Source organism: Mus caroli, unplaced genomic scaffold (genome assembly GCF_978045245.1).
Source record: "Mus caroli unplaced genomic scaffold, Mus_caroli_1 scaffold_19, whole genome shotgun sequence".
Lineage (NCBI taxonomy): Eukaryota > Metazoa > Chordata > Mammalia > Rodentia > Muridae > Mus > Mus caroli.
Window position 1 is genome coordinate 39871734 of NW_028227274.1, and position 17797 is coordinate 39889530.

General features: G+C 41.2%; 1 pseudogene; it reads right to left on the reverse strand.

The window, feature by feature from the left end:
- Positions 1 to 14576: 14576 nt before the first annotated feature.
- On the reverse strand, positions 14577 to 15527 carry LOC147000261 (small ribosomal subunit protein uS5 pseudogene; annotated as a pseudogene).
- Positions 15528 to 17797: the final 2270 nt, after the last annotated feature.

Genomic DNA, 17797 nt, shown 5'->3' on the forward strand with positions numbered 1-17797 from the left:
TAATCACATTGTTCACTCCAAGACTATGAACCAGAAAAACCTTGTTGTGGCATGGCTCAGCCCTAGCACACACCTTTCATCTAATTGTTTATTGTAAACAAGTAGTTATGGTGTGCCTCAACCCTAGCATACACCTTTAACCCAAGAGCTCTTTGTAAACAGGAGCTAAATAAAATCAATGATGGATAAGCCAAGAGATGGAGCAAACAACCAATTGGCCGGGAATGAACATAAGAAAACCCAGGAAAGAGAAAGGAGGGTCTTTGCATTGAAGGGTGTTTAAGACAGCCTGAAGGAGAAGGAGTTTTTCTTTCTGGGATGTCAGTTGAGGAGAAAGGTCATCTGTGTGCTTTATCCTTCTCTTTGAGCTAGCAGTTGGTCACCTCAGCATCTGGCTTCCGAGTCTTCATTGGTAAAATCAAATGGCTGGGATTTTTGTTTTTTAAGGCATTTTAGCGCTCCAACTGGTGGCAAGACACCCCCCCCCCCCCCCCCCCCCCGCAGACAGAGAGATCACTGCAGCTACCTACAAACTGAGAAGCCATTAAACTTGTTAAGTCATCTGGGAAGTCTGCAAGGAGAGAGCTAAGGATGAGAAGTAACATAACAGAAGGACCGTTTAGGTCCCTGTGCAGCGCTACTCTAGATGGCTTGTAAATAGAAGCAGAAAATGAAAGGCTAGATGACTTAACTATAACTGGCTCAATACTGATTATAATTCTTATCATTTTGGTATTTTGTACTTTATTCTTAATAGCCATAATGACTTTCTGTACCTGCTCAGAGAAAAAATTGGATTGATAGGATAGAAGCCTTAGAAGGAAATCAGAGAAGATTTATAAATGAGAATAAGAAAAATCCTCAGACACAGACGGAAGAATTTAAGACAAGGCTTAGAAAGACCTAAGAAAAAATACTCAGATACAGACCGAGGAATTTACACAAAAGCCTACCACAACACCGCATAGTGAAACTGAAAGGGGAAAGCCAAGATTGTTAGAAAACTAACCTTAGTTTAGCCAGGAACTACAGAAGCCGTGCCAGCAAACAGTAAGTACCCCCTAAGGTTATGGAGAAGTAAAATGGAATCCTATAGACATTTTAGATTTGAGGAGATTTTTTTTTTTTTTTTTTTTTTTTTTTTTTTTGGTTTTTCGAGACAGGGTTTCTCTGTATAGCCCTGGCTGTCCTGGAACTCACTTTGTAGACCAGGCTGGCCTCGAACTCAGAAATCCGCCTGCCTCTGCCTCCCGAGTGCTGGGATTAAAGGCGTGCGCCACCACGCCCGGCAGATTTGAGGAGATTTAAGGAAGCAATCCTTTCCTATGGTATACATTCACCTGTAGTGCCAAGGAAATGTTTGATCCTCAAAAAACAAACAAAAACAAACAAACAGAACCCCCCCCAAAAAAAAAAACAACAAAAAAACCAGACAGGGGTTGATCTGATGTAACTCACAGCAGGGTCTTTATTTTATTGGATCTAGCTCAGGCCCCTCCAACACAACACCATCACACGGGACAGTATTGATGAGAGGGGGAGCCCCAAATATCTATTGGGCAAGTCTTTATAGTAAGCAGAATCTAATTGGAAAGTCACTGTGGCCTTTAATTGGCTGGTGCTGGGAGTCATATCATAAACTTAATTTCTGTTTCCCTCTGCATTGCTGGTCGTTAGGTGGGGGTGGACCCGTAACTAGGGGTGTAGGTTTGTTGGAGATGCTGGTCTTGTTGGGGATTAGCCTAGAGACTGGAGCTAGGCTCAGGTTTTGTTGGGGAGCACAACTTGGAAACTAACTCTAGGTACCAGCATGTTAGTTGACCTGAGTTCAAACTTAGGTCAGATTCTCTAAAATGGAGTCTGAACTTAAAAGATTTGGCCTCTCACATCCTATGTGAAGCAGATGTTACATTCACTGGGCAACTCAGAATAGAATTATCCCCAAGACTGAAAAGATTTGGCAGCAGCCATATTAGAAGCTGGTCCTCAGTTACAATGGTGAATATGGTAGAAAGAGGAAGCTCGGGCCATAGAACAACAAAGCCAGGCTAGAGGCCGTGATATTTCCCATGATCAGTTGCTAGGAGAAGGTCAATATGCTGAGGAATAAGGCCAGCTGGAGTCTGGTGGACACACCTTGGCCCTATGTCATTTAGCAGCTTTAAATGCTTGGGATGAGGTTGAAGACTCAGGAAAGAGGTCTGAGTCATTTACTGAAATTATACAAGGCCCCAAAGAAGACTTCGATGACTTATTTTTCTTCTTTTGTAAAGATTGACATCAGCTGTAAATATAGTAATATCAGATTCAGAAGTCAGACAAATACTAATTGAACTTTTGGCTTTTGAAAATGCTAATTCAGAATGCAAAGGGATGGTTAGACCATTAAAGGCAAGATAAGCACCAATAGAGGAATAGGTTAAAGATATGGCTGATATCAGATCTCCTGCTTATGATGCTAATGATGCTTCTCTGGCAGGAGAAGTAGTTTCTAAAAATCTTAAGAAAAAATAAAAATGGCAGAAGTTTTAATTGTGGTAATCGAGGTCATTTGAAAAGGGATTGTGGGCAAGGCTTTCACAGAAGCAATGTTTTTTTCTTTCTTTTTTTTTTTTTTTCCTAGACATAACCCAAAAAGAAGGCCCCAGCCTTCTGGAGTATGCAGAAGGTGTGGTAAAGGCCAGCATTGGACTAATGAATGCAGATCAACAAGAGATAGGCAAGGTAACCCTTTGCTGTTGGGAAATACCCTATAGGGCCTCCCAAGCCCCACCCTGCCATCAGATTTGATTCAGTCATTCTTTGTCACTGTGAAGAAACTCTGCCACAGAGCAATTCAAAGATTTAATGCCTGTTGTTAAAAACAACACTGTTCTAGATGTAATCAAGGTTAGACCAGCTTCAATAAATAAAACAAAAAATTTAGGAGCGAGGAGAAAACAAATATTTTAGCAAACTGCTATAAATAATCAGAGACCAAAGCTGAAAATTCAAATAAATGGCATTGGAGCTGGGTGGTGGTGGCACACAGCTTTAATCCCAGCACTTGGGAGGTAGAGGCAGGTGGATTTCTGAGTTCGAGGCCAGCCTGGTCTACAAAGTAAGTTCCAGGACAGCCAGGACTACACAGACAAACCCTGTCTCAAAAAACCAAAACCAAAACCAAACAAAAAAATGGCATTGGTTTTGTTGACACAGGAGCAGGTGTAACAACAATTTCACTAAACTCTTGGCCTCCAGATTGGCCTCTCTAGGAGGTAAATATTCAGCTTCTAGTAGAGATTGGAACTTTATCTCAGGTAAAACAAAAGTACATGATGGGTCAAGTGTATAGGGTCAGAAGGACAAAAAGGCAAATTTAAGCCATATGTGGCTGAGAGAGCCATGAATTTATGGGGACATGCTTTGTTGCAGCAATGGAAAACACAGATTAACATTCCTCCAAAATCAGAAACAAGCCATGAAATAAAGAATGCTTCTAGGAAAAATATTAAAAGGTATTAGGAAGAACAGTCACAGACTGTTTAGGTTGTCCATAAGCAGGGTAGGACAGGTGTTGGTCTTTCAAAGGTACCGATTACCCTACCTTTAAAATGGTTAACCAGCCAAGAAAACAATAAATGAAAATATCTTTGAATGGTAATTGACCAAAGCATACTTGCCTTGAGGACATGACATGAAACGTGAGATTTCTTAAACTGTTGTCTTAACTCCATGTTAGAACGTTAGACTGTAGATTGCCACATTGTGCACTTCATCTTGGACACCAGCTTTTGAGTCTTCTCTTAAATAAAAGGAATATTTTTGCTGTTTGGTATTTTAAAACACAGTTAAGAGATTTAAAATGTTTTAAGTAAATTCAAAGGGCTACTACAAATCAAACTGGTTTTCTAAATCTCCGAGAGTTGGAATGATTTGGAGCTAAAATAAACTATTTGAGTGGTAGCCCATGCCTTTAATCCTAGCAGAGACATGCCTTTAATCCTCTATGAGTTAGTTGGTTTCTAAATTCTGGAATTACAGTGAACAAGGTGGTGGTGGTTCACACCTTTAATTGCATTGCTTGGAAGGCAGAGGCAGGTAGGCATACAGGAATTACAATGATTTAAATTTAAAAGCTGTTTGTAAAAGGTAGACTGAAATTCAAACTGAAGGTACTTTATGATCTAAAAATAAATACACCTAAACCTTGAAATGTATGTATGTGTGTATATATATAAAGAAAAAGGGCAAAATAGTTATGCTTATCCAATAAGGTATATTTAGTTACAAACTTGTGAAAGAAAATTCTTAAAATTTCAATTGAAGGATAATACTTTTTCTTTTGCCAAAAACCATTTTGTCCTAGGAAAGAGTTGATCTGTCAAAAAAGGGAATCCCACCCCCCCACCACCACCAAAATAGGGTTAGGGCAGGGTTTTGTTTTTTTTTTTTTTTTTTTTTTTAATCTTTCCAGGAGAATAAAAACATCCAACTAAGGAAGTTGGAGACCACTAGACAAGCAAACTTATGAAGAATAAGGGCGGATCATCAAGAGAAAATGTTCCAAGAGAAAGAATAAATTGGCCAAATATTATCCCTGCCCTCTACAGACCTCAGTGGCAAATGGAATTTAAGTAGTGCCAACTCAATTAAAATTTAAAGCTGGCTTTGGGGTTGGAGCATGGCTCTCTCCTTCTCTTAACCCACTCATGCTTGTTAGAGGAAAATCCAAAAAACTCTGTCTCATATCAGAAAAACCACCTGGTATGGGATAGAGAAAAACAAAAAATGAGGGACTATTCTATTGCCACTAATCACATAATCTTTTGGGTTTCATTTGAATCTCTAAAACTTTTTAAAAGTATGACTATTATCTCAAAATACATAAGATTATTGTGTAGATATAAGCTTTGTGTCATGATAAAGAATATAGTCATAGAGAATATTTCTTTTTTTTCCTTTTTTTCTTTTTTCTTTTGTTTTTTTGAGACAGGGTTTCTCTGTATAGCCCTGGCTGTCCTGGAACTCATTCTGCAGACCAGGCTGGCCTCGAACTCAGAAATCCACCTGCCTCTGCCTCCCAAGTGCTGGGATAAAAGGTGTGTGCCACCACTGCCTGGCTGAGAATACTTCTACTTCTAGAGATAAGCTTCATCTGGCTTCCTGATGTGTTTACAGGTTTGAGTCTGAAACAAGTAACTAGGAACGAAGATTGTTTACCTAGGATGTACTTAATAGACTGTGGTCCTCAAACATTTCTGAAATTTGCTGAATATGGCATTTAAAATTTTTAGCTTTTCTACCAATCCTAACCATAACCTCTTAGATTTTGAAGAAGATGGTGGGGCTTCACAATGACAAATTCACCTGGGTTCTGGTAGCTCTAACCACTGGGAAAAACTGCCCCATGCTGTTTCTGTCACAGTTCTGTGCAAACAGTGGACACTTTTTGGGTTGACTGCTATGTTCTACATGGTCAGGATTGCCACTAAGCTGACAGACAGATCAGCTTCAGATTCCACACTGCTCAGGACATTCAAATTGCTGAGTTCACATGAGACTGACACGGAAACTGTACAGGACTTTGAACTCAAAAATACTTAACCCTAAAACTGCCAAAGACAACCAAGCTGGACATTGTGGAAAACTTGGCATAAATAGCTTCCTTATTGTAATTAGTTTTATTGTGTTATGTTTAAAATTTTTCCCTTTTATTTAAACCAAAAAAAATGGGTGGGGATATAGGAATGATATAAAAATATGGGGAAAAAGAGTAGGTTATTGAATCTACTCTTATAGATCTTTGTATATTGATACAAATTAAGGTTATATTTGGCTAATTGTATAGATACTTATATATTGATATAAAATTAAGTTTATATTTTAGTTACTACATAGTATGTATCAACTCTTTTTGAGGTATGGTACCTATGTCATTCTTTAAAACGTAATGTGACATTCTAGTCCTTTGAAAGCTACTAATACAAACTGTTTAGGATAATTAAGAAATACAAGTTAACAGTCAATCAGACTTGTGGTTTTGTTAGATACTAGTTTAGTTAATCACAGGTGTTTTCTAAGTTAGTTAGATAGGAAATAGCTAGGGACAAGCATCGTTGGCCTATTCAAATATACTGAGATAGATAGGTGGTCTTCAAAGACCTCAGAGATCTACAGACTATGGCATTTAAAAATGTTTTATTAATTTAAAACTTTTTGACAATGAGACATGTCAGGTCCTGGCAGCACCCTCACTCTACTTCAAAGAAGGTGATAGCCTCAAAGAACTTCCTTAGGGAGTTTGCCTCAAATGTGGCAAGCTGTCATTGGGCAAGAAACTGCCCTGGTCTCAACTGCTAACAGTTTTCTATCCAAGCTGTGAACAAGGAGGACACGAAGAAAGTCTACTGTCAAACTCTGCCAGGACAAGGAAGCAAAGTCCTTCATAATTTCTGTTTCACAGAAAAATATGTCAAATATTCTGGGCCAGTAGGCCAAAGAGATGCATGCTCAACATTGCATAGGAATCGTGACGACTGTCCAGGCAGCAAGCCATCTCTGTCATTTCTATAGTTTTGGAAGCTGCTTGCTCTGCACTTCCTGTTTATTCAGGTAATATTTATCTTTCTCCAGTCTCAAATAGGGTTGAAGACTAAATAGGTATAGTCTCACAGTTTTCTAGGGTTTAAAAAATGTTTTCTAGGGTTTAAAAAATGTTTTATGATCTTAAGAGATGTTTTTAGGTTGACAAATTCAAGTTATGAAAGGCGGTGGTGGTGCACGCCTTTAATCCCAACACTCGGGAGGCAGAGGCAGGTGGATTTCTGAGTTCGAGGCCAGGCCGGTCTACAAAGTGAGTGCCAGGACAGCCAGGGCTATACAGAGAAACCCGGTCTCGAAAAAACAAACAAACAAACAAACAAACAAACAAAAAACAAAAAACAAAAAAAGAAAAAGAAAAAAATGATCTCTGTCTTAGTTTCATCACAGGTAAGTAAAAAGGCACAATAGTGGTATGTCATATGGTTGTTATAAGGAGTAATTGGGTAATGTGGAGCGATTTGATCATCAAAATGATTTATTACAGTTGGACACACCCTGTTAATTACTGAAAAGCGACTCTGTGTTTACACTAGTACTTAAAGGAGAAGGAAACCACAAAACTAATGAGTATAGTTGACATTGGTCGTCAAATCAGCGTTTCATTGGGAAAATTGGTGAAGGGGGAAGAATTAGGCCTTTACTTACTTTTTAAATAGAAACGGTTTTAGGCTCACTAAACAGCTCCTGATCTTAAAAGAAACATCCAGTCACAGAAGATTGCCCACTAAGTTCAGGTTTCTTAAAACTAGAAAACCAGGGGGGTTGTTGTTGTTGTTGTTGTGTTTTGTTTGTTTGTTTGATTTTGGGTTTTTGTTTGTTTGTTCTTTGTTGTTTTTTTGCCCCTAAGGACAATAGTTAATCACTGAAGTATAAGGTGGCTGATATATAGGCAGGCCATCTATCTCATTTTGCCTGAGAGAGTCCCAGTTGATGACTGCTGTCCACATGTGATTATTGATACCCACTTCCCTCCCAAGGTGACGTTTGTGTGACAAGCTATAGGACCATTCTGTTGAAAGGAGTTTTAGATCCCTTTCTTTTCAGAGTGACAGAACACCTGACAGAAACTAGTGAGTAAGTGTGCTGGCTGGTTTTATGTGTCAACTTGACAGTAACTGGAGTTATCACAGAGAAAGGAGCTTTAGTTTGGGAAGTCCCTCCATGAGATCCAGCTGTGGGGCATTTTCTCAGTTGGTGATCAAGGAGTGAAAGGCCCATTGTGGGTGGTGCCATCCCTGGGCTGGTAGTCTTGGCAAGCTGAGCAAGCCAGGGGAAGCACGCCAGTAAGAAACATCCCTCCATGGCCTCTGTATCAGCTCCTGTTTCCTGACCTGCTTGAGTTCCAGTCCTGTCCTCTTTTGGTGATGAACAGCAATTTGGAAGTATAAGCTGAATAAACCCTTTCCTCCCCAACTTGCTTCGTGGTCATGATGTTTTGTCCAGGAATAGAAATCCTGACTAAGACAGTGAGGAAGGATTTATTTTGGCTCAGACTTGTAGGGGTTACAATTTATCATGGCCCAGAAGGATTAGAGATTTGGTTTTGTGTGTGTGGAAGTGTGGGGAAACTTACTCACATCTCGGTGGACCAAGATAGAGAAGAGTCAGTTGAAAGCAGTCTGGGCTCTAACCCTCAGAGACTACTGCTTAAAAGATTCCCTTCCTGTGAGAACTCCACCTCTCAGAAGTTCCACAGCCAACTAAAGGCTTCACATCCAGCCTTTAGTTTTTCAATATGGGGGGGGGGGGGGAGAGCAAATGCTTAAACACCTGAGCATGTGCAAACTATTCATAGTCAAAAAACAAAAGCATTTGGGTGAGGCCAAGATAATATTATGTGGGAAACGATTTAGCTACAGTGGAAGGTTTAAGCTGCCAACACTTTTCACCAGTGTCAATCTTGGCATCACGAAGGATGAAACAACCAGATATTTGTCTCTTCATGTGACACAGAGAAATACACAATAATCAATGAGCTACCTTAATAAGATGTTTGACTTTTTACTACCACTACTACAACAATATATTATTATTATTATTATTATTATTATTATTATATTGACTTTTCAAGACAGGTTTCTTTGTCTGTAGTCCTGGCTGTCCTAGAACTCACTCTGTAGAACAGGTGACCTCAAACTCAGAGAAAGCCACCTGCCTCTGCCTTCTGAGTGCTGGGATTAAAAGCGTGTGTCCCTCTCTCCACCCCTCAGCCGCCAGCTAAAATGTTCACTGTAAATCTGATGCAGTGCTGTACCCCTGTAATCTCCTCATTCAGGATCGGAGGCAAAAGAACTAAAAGGGAATCTGAGATCAGGTTGGGTTCACAGAAAAGCCCTATTTTCAGAACACTACCTAGCAAATAAACAACAAGGTCCTATCCAACTTTTGTAGGAAGCAATCAGACAGATTCAGAGGTAAAGCTGGTCCTGTCCTCACCGAGTCAGTATTAGAGTAAAAGGACTGCTCTAGGATGCAAGTGTCTTTTAAGAGACATAGCACCCAGATCTAGTCTTTGGTTCTAAATTGAATCCTGATTTGGGCAAAGCAGCTGGAAGGAACATTTTGGAGGCAGTCATGGAAATCAGTTGGATTTGGTATTACTGATGATTATTAGTTTTTTTTTTCTTTTTTACTATGTAGAAAACATGAGTTTTTTAAAATGGATTCTTCTCTCATACGATACACCCTGGCCACAGTCCCCCCATCACTCTTCCCAACTGCCCCTCACCTCCCTCTCCCCAGATCCACTTCCCCTCTGTTTCCCTTCAGAGAGGATCTCCAAGAGACAACAACCAAATAAAATAAGATACAATAAGGCATGGCCAAAGCCCCCATATCAAGGCTCATATCAGACCCAATGGAAGGAAAAGTGTCCCAAGAAAAGGCAGAAGAGTCAGAGACACACCTGCTCCCACTGTTAAAAGTCCCACACCAAGATAACAGCATAACACATATGCAGAGGATCTAGAGACCCATACAGGCCCCATGTTTTCCACTTCAGTCTCTGTTAGCCCATGTGAGACCTGCTTACTTAATTCAGTGGGCCATGTTCTCTTGGTATCCCCCATTCCCCCAGACTCTTGCAGTCTTTCCTCCCTCTCTTCCCCAGGGTTCCCCGACCTTGGAGGAGAGGGACCCAATGGAGACCTCCCATTTAGATTCTGTCTCCAAATAATGTCTGGCTGAGGGACTTCATAGCTGTTGCCCTCGGCTGCCAGAGAAAGCCTCTCTGATGACTGGACAAGGGGCTTATCTAAGAGTATGAGCCAGTGTGGTTAGAAATCATGGGCTCTTAATCAGCCACCAAACCCAGACACTATTGCATATGCCAGCAAGATATTCCTGAAGGGACCCTGGTATAGCTGTCTCGTATGAGGCTATGCCAGTGCCTGGCAAATACAGAAGTGGATGCTCACAGTCATCTATAAGATGGAACACAGGGCCCCCAATGGAGAAGCTAGAGAAAGTACCCAAGGAGCTGAAGGGGTCTGCAACCCTATAGGTGGAACAACAATATGAACTAACCAGTACCCCCCGAGCTCGTGTCTCTAGCTGCATATGTATCAGAAGATGGCCTAGTTGGCCATCACTGGGAAGAGGCCCCTTGATATTGCAAACTTTATATGCTCCAGTACAGGGGAATGCCAGGGCCAAGAAGCGTGAGTGGGTGGGTAGGGGAGCAGGGTGGAGGGAGGGTATAGGGAACTTTTGGGATAGCATTTGAAATGTATATAAAGAAAATATCTAGTAAAAATAAATTTAAAAAAAAAGAAAGAAGGAAATCATGGGCTCCCTCTCGTGGCATGGGCCTCAAGTTCATCCAGACGTTGGTTGGCCACTCCCACTGGTTTTGTGCTACCATTGCTCCAGTGCAACTTGCAGGCAGGACAGAACGTAGGTTGAAGGTTTTGTGGCTGGGTTGGTGTTCAGGTTTCAATTCAGTAGTCTGCAGAGTGTCTCCCCGCACCACAGAGACTAGAAGGTAGGAGTGAAGGCTCCACACAAGCACCAGCTCAACCTTTATAGGTTTAATGAACTGTGTGGATTGGTCCTCAGCAACGAGGTCCTGTTGTCTGTTTGTAGAGAGTGACCCTGTCTTAGGGTTTCGTTGCTGTAAAGAAACACCACAGAGGTTTCGTTGCTGTAAAGAAACACCACAGCGACGGCAACTCTTATAAAGGCAAACATTTAGTTGGGGCTGGCTTACAGTTTCAGAGAATCTGTACATTATCATCATAGTGGGAAGCATGGCAGCATGCAGGCAGACATGGTGGTGGAGGAGCCAAGAGTTCTATATCTTGATCTGAAGGCAGCCAGGAATAGACCATCATTTGCACTGGGCAGGATCCTGAGCATAGAAGGAGACTTCAAGCCCAGCCCACAGGGATACACTTCCTTCCAAAAGGCCACACTTATTCCAACAAGTCCACACCTCCAAATAGTGCCACTCCCTGTGGGGCAAGCTTTCAAACACATGAGTCAATGGGGGTCACGCCTCTTGAAACTACTACAGACTCTGTTCCTTAGCATCAACCTGGGTGGTTTGGGGATTTCTAAAGGTCCCCTTGGCCACCAATTTAAGTACAACCAGGCACACCACCAGTTTTGCCTGGGTTCAAAAGATGGCCAGTTCAGACTCCAAGCTCTCCATTACCAGTCCTCACTAAGATCACCCTCATAGATTCCAGAAGTTTCCACTGCAGTAGGTCTCCAGACGGTCCCCTAGTTGCCACCCAATACCACCCATCTCTCCTCACACTCTCTTCTACCCCACTACCCCATACACACCCCTGATCCCTCCTGCTCCCATCCCCACCCACCCATAGTCCACCTGTAAAGTCTATTCTATTTCCCCTTTCCAGGGAGTTCCATGCATCGCTCTCTCTCCTCCCCTCCACCCAGCATTCTCTTCTTTACCTAAACTCTCTGGGCCTGTGGACTATAACTTAATTATCATTTACTTAACAGCTAATATCCACTTATCAGTAATTACATACCATATTTGACTTCTGGGTCTGGGCTACCGCACCTAGGATGATCCTTTTTCCTTCAATCTTCATGATGTCATTTTTTTAACAGTTGAGCAATTCTCCATTGTATAAATGATTCACATTTTCGTTATCCCTTCTTCAGTTGAGGGGCACCTAAGTTGTTTCCAGTTTTTTACTATTATGAGTAAAGCTGTAATGAACATAGTTAAGCAAGTATCCTTGTGGTAGAATGGAGCATTCTTTGGGCATGCCCAAGATTGCTATAGCTGAGTCTTGAGGTAGATCGATTCCCAATTTTCTGAGAAACTACCATACTGATTTCTATAGTGGCTGTAATGTCTATTCCTGCGTGTCAACTTGACTATATCTGGAATGAACTACAATCCAGAATTGGAAGGCTCACCTGTGATCCAGATCTTGAGGCTGGAAGACACAAGTTTCTGACCTGGATCTTGGCAGGAAGATCTTGAGGCATACTAGCCATGAAAGTTTAGTCCCAGGCAAGGTAGTATATGCCTTTAATCCCAGGAGACTGAGGCAAGATCTCTGAGTTCCAAGTCAGTCTGGAACAAAGCAAGTCCCAGATCCAGGCATGGTGGTACACACCTTTAATCTGGGCCACACCTTCTGCTGGAAGCCTACATAAGGACATTGGACAGAGGATTAGCTTGTCTTCGCTACTTGCATTTACTTGTCAGCACATTTGTTAGAACCTACTTCTAGAGAAGACCTGCTGAAACAACTAGCCTCATCGAATTTAGCAACTACTAGATTCCTGGACTTCCCATCCACAGCTTCTCATTGTTGGGTTAGTTGGCCTGCAGGCTGTAAGTAATCTCAATAAATTCCCTCAACATAGAGAGACATTCCATAAGTTCTGTGACTCTAGAGAATTCTGACTAATACAGTGGCTGTATAAATTTGCATTTCCACCAGCAATAGAGGAATGCTCCCCTTGCTCCACATCCTCACCAGCAATGAGCTGTCACTGGGTTTATTTATTTATTTTTTCTGAGATGAGTCTCTGTAGCCTTGACTGTCTGGGAACTCGCTTTGTAGACCAGGCTGGCCTTGGATTTGAAGAGATCTGCTTGCTTCTGCCTACCAAGTGCTGAGATTAAAGGTATGCACCACCACCTGGCTATCACTTGTATTATTGCTCTTAGCCATTTTGGTAGGTGTGAGATGGAATTGCATTTGCGTCTCCCTGATGGCTAAGGATGTTGAACATTTTTTAAAAGTGTTTTGCACCCATTTGAGATTCCTCTATTGAGAATTCTGTTTAGATCTTTTTTATTAAATTGTTTGTTTTTTATTATCATTTCTTTACATTTTTTGGATATTAATCTTATATCAAATGTAGAGTTGATAAAAATATTTTCCCACTCTGTAGACTGATACTTTATCCTATTGATGATGTCCTTGGCCTCACAGATTCTTTTCAGTTTCATGAGGTCTCCATTAATTAGTTTTTATCTTAGTGTCTCCTGTGCCAGGATGTTCCCCTCTTTCTCTTCTATCAGGTTTAGTGTGTCTGGCTTTATGTTGAGGTCTTTGATACACTTGGACTTGGATTTTGTACAAGGTGATCAATATGGATCTATTTGTACTCTTCTACATGCAGACATCCAGTTTGACATCCAGCATCCTTTGTTGAGGACAGTTTCTTTCCTCCAGTGTGTATTTCTGGCTTTTTTCAATAAGAATTAGGTGTCCATCAGTGTGTGGATTTATATCTAGGTCTTTAATCCAATTGATCAGCATGTCTATTTTTGTGCCAACATCACAAAGTTTTTATAATTATAGTTTTGTAGTACAACTTGAAGTCAGGAATGGTGATACCTCCAGCAGTTCTTTTATTGTTAGGTATTGTTAGCGCTCTCCGAGGTGCTTGATTTTTCCATATGAAGTTGAGAATCGTCCTTTCAAGGTTGGTAAAGAATTGTGATGGAATTTTGATGGGGATTCATTTGAATCTGTAGATGACTTTTGGTAGGATGGCCATATTACTCTGTTAATCCTATTGACCTGAAAGTATCTTTCCATCTTCTGATACTTTCTTTAATTTCTTTCTCCAAAGAATCGAGGTTTTTATAATCATACAGTCTTTTACTTGCTTGGTTAGAGTTATGTTATTTGAGGCCATTGTGAAGGGTGTTGTTTCCCTGATTTTTCTCAGTCTGTTTGTCATCTATATATAGGAGGGCTACTGGTGTTTTTTTGAGTTAATCTTGTATCCAGCAACTTTGCTGAAAGTATTTTTCAGCTGTCAGGCTGGATTTTTGGGGTTACATATGTATACTAACAGGTCATCTACCAGCAGTGGTATTTTGAGTTCTTCCTTTCTAACTTGTATCTTCTTCAGTTGTCTAACTGCTCTACCTAAAACTCCAAGTATCATATGAAATAGATATGGAGAGAGTGGGCAATTTTGTCTTGTTCCTGATTTTAGGGGGATTGCTTTGAGTTTCTCTCCATTTCATTTGATGTTGGCTGTAGGCTTGCTGTAAACTGTCTTTATTATATTTAGGTGTCTCCCTTGTATCCCTAATCTATCCAGAACTTTTATCATGAAGGGGTGTTGGGTTTTTTCAAAAACTTTTTTTGAACCTGATGCAATGATCATGTGATCTTTTTGGGTTTTTCAAGACAGGATTTCTCTGTATAGTCCTGGCTGTCCTGGAACTCACTCTGTAGACCAGGCTGGCCTCGAACTCAGAAATTCGTCTGCCTCTGCCTCCCATGTGCTGGGATTAAAGGCGTGTGCCACCACCGCCCGGCTTCATGTGATCTTTTTTTCTTTCAGTTTATTTATATAGAGGATTGCATTTACTGATTTTCATATGTTGAACCATCCCTGCATCTCTGGGATACAACCTGCTTGATCACGGTGGGTGATCTTTTTGATGTGGTCTTGGATTCAGTTTGCAAGTATTTTATTGAATATTTTTGTGTCTATATTCATAGGGAAATTGGTCTGCAATTCTCTCTCTCTTTTTTTTTTTTTTTTAGCAGACTTAATTCTTTTATTTTTCTTGTACAAAATCCTTATGTAGTAGCCACAGCTGGAGCCTGGGTCCTCTGAACAGAGACTCTGGTGTGGGTTTTCACAAGATGATCAGTGAATTCCTGATAAGGAGACTTGGTGAAGACAGTCTCTTTCCAGAGGTCGGGGGTCAGGTAGCTGTAAGTCTTGGAGATGGCATCAAAGGTGGCCTTAGCAAAGTTGCCCAGGGTGGCAGTGCAGCCTCTGGCTGAAGTGTAGCAGTCATCTATACCGGCCATCATCAGGAGCTTCTTGGGCACAGGAGCAGAGACAATGCCAGTGCCTCTGGGGGCAGGGATGAGACGCACCAGCACAGAGCCACAGCGGCCTGTCACCTTGCATGGAACAGTGTGGGGCTTGCCAATCTTGTTCCCCCAGTAGCCTCTCCGCACAGGGATGATGGAAAGCTTGGCCAAGATGATAGCCCCTCGGATGGCAGTGGCAACCTCCTTGGAGCATTTAACACCAAGACCAACGTGACCATTGTAGTCCCCAATAGCGACGAAAGCCTTAAACCTGGTCCGCTGGCCAGCCCGAGTCTGCTTCTGCACTGGCATGATTTTCAGAACCTCATCCTTTAGGGACGCACCCAGGAAGAAGTCAATGATCTCAGACTCCTTAATGGGCAGGGAGAACAGGTAGATCTCCTCCAAGGACTTGATCTTCATGTCCTTAACCAGGCGGCCCAGCTTGGTGACGGGGATCCACTCCTTGTCTTCAGCTTTACCTCCACGAGCCCCGCGGCCTCGACCACGGCCACGGCCTCGGCCACGACCGCGGCCCCTAAGACCGCTGCCGAATCCTCCGCGGAAGCCGCCGCGGCCTCCTAATCCTGGGCCCCCCGGGTCCTCCGGGCCCTCCCGCTGCACCGGCGTCATCCGCCATTTGGTGTTTTCCCGAAGAAGAAGAAGAAGTGCAATTCTCTTTCTTTGTTGAGTTTTATGTCTTTTAGGTATGAGGGTAACTATGCCTTCATAAACTGAATTGGGCCATGGTCCTTCTGTATCTCTTGTGAAATAATGTGAGGAGTATTGGCATTAACTCTTCTTTGAAAGTCTGGTAAAATTCTGAACTAAAACTGTCTGGCCCTGGGCTATTATTATTAATATTATCATTTTATTATTATTTTGGTTGAGACTTTTAATGACTGCTTTTATTTCACTAGGTGTTATAGGTCTGTTTAAATTGTTTACTTGATCTTGATTTAACTTTGATAATTGTCCATCTCATTTAGATTTTCCAATTTTGTGGAGTACAGGTTTTTGTAGAATGACATATTTGTAGAATTCTTTGGATTTCTTTGGTGTCTGTCATTATGTCCCAATTTTCAGTTCTAATTTTGTTAATGAGGATATTCTCTCTCCATCTTTTAGTTAGTTTGGGTAAAGGTTTAACTATCTTGTGATTTTTCTCAAGGAATTGACTCTTTTTTTATTGGCTCTTCATATGTTTCTCTTTGTTTCTATTGTATTGGTTTCATTCCTCAGTTTGATTATTTCCTGCCCTGTACTCCTCTTGGGTGCTCTTACTTCTTTTGTTCTAGAGCTTTCAGTGTGTGTTAAGTTGCTAGTATGAGATTTCTCTCTTTCTTTGTGTAGGACTTACTGCTATGAACTTTCTTCTTAGCGCCGCCTTCGTTGTGTCCCATAGGCTTGGGTACATTGTGTACTCATTGTCATTGAATTCTAGCAAGTCTTTAATTTCTTTCTCTATTTCTGTCTCGACACAGTTTTTTTCCGATTTAGTAAAGAGTTGTTCAATTTCCTTAAGTTTGTAGGCTTTCTTTTTTTTTTTTTTTTCTATTCTTGTTGAAATCCAGCTTTAATCCACTACAGTCTGTTAAAGATTCTGGAAGTTGTTTCAATTTTCTTCTATCTATTGAGGTTTGATTTGTATCCAAGTATGTGGTAAATTTTAGAGAAGGTTCCATGAGGTGCTGAGAAGAAGGTGTATTTTTGTGTGTTTGGGTGAAATGTTCTGTAAATATTATTTAGGTCCATTTGGTGTATGAAGTCAATTAACTCCAGCATTTCTCTGTTTTAAGTTTTTATTTGGGAGATCTGTCCATTGGTGAGAGTACGTCATTGAAGTCTCTTACTAGCCATGTGTGAGGGTCAATATGTGTTTCTAAAGCTGTAGTAGTGGTTTCTTTACAAAAGTGGGTGCCCTTGTATTTGGGTCAGAGATGTTAAGCATTGAAATGTCACCTCTGTTGACTTTTCCTTTGGTGAGTATGTAGTATCCTTCTCCACCTCTTTTGGTTAATTGGTTTGAAGTCATATATAAATATATATATAGTGACATCAGCTTACTGTTTAGATCCATTTGATCAACCCTTTACCCTGAGGTAATGTCCATCCTTGATGTTGTGTTTCTTGTATGCAGCACAGGGTGGATCCTATCTTCACGTCCATTCTGTTAGTCTCTTTTTACTGGGGATTTGAGACCATTGATATTGAGAAATATCAATGACCGGTGATTTTTAATTTGTTGTTGTTATTGGTGGTGGTGTGAGTGTGTGTGCTGTCCTTCTTTTGGTTTTGCTGGTGTGAGGGTTTTGTTGTTTGTTTTTTTGTTTGTTTGTTTGTTTTAATTTCTCATGTTTTCATGGGTGTAGTTAACCTCCCTAGATTGGATTCTTCTTTCTAGCACCTTCTGTAGGGCTGGGTTTGTAGATAGATATTGTTTAAATTTGACTTTATCATGGGATATCTATTTTTTTTTTCATCTATGGTGATTGAATGTTTTGCTTGGTATAGTATCTGGGCTGGTATCTGTGGTCCTTTCTGGCTTTTAAAGTCTCCATTGAGCAGTTGCATGCAATTCTAATAGGTTTGCCTTAATATGTTACTTGTGAGAGAACTGAGACAGCCAGAGCCAGAGCCAGGCTGACTCCATGACAGACTACAAACTGGCAGTTGGGGAGATTAGGCCTAAATGTCTGTCTCCCAGAAATGAAAATCTGGATCCAAGAACCTGTGGTCGTCAGCCAACCACAGCTGTCTGGCCTGAATTAAGTATAGGTAGCTGGAATGAGTAAGCAACCCCCTGGGAGGTCTCCAGAGCCTGAGCAATTGTAGAATCAGACAGACCCCTAGAAATAGAGCTAACCGTAACCAATCAAGGTAAAAGGTCACACACCCCTCCCAGGAATTCCCCTAACTGACAATAAAAG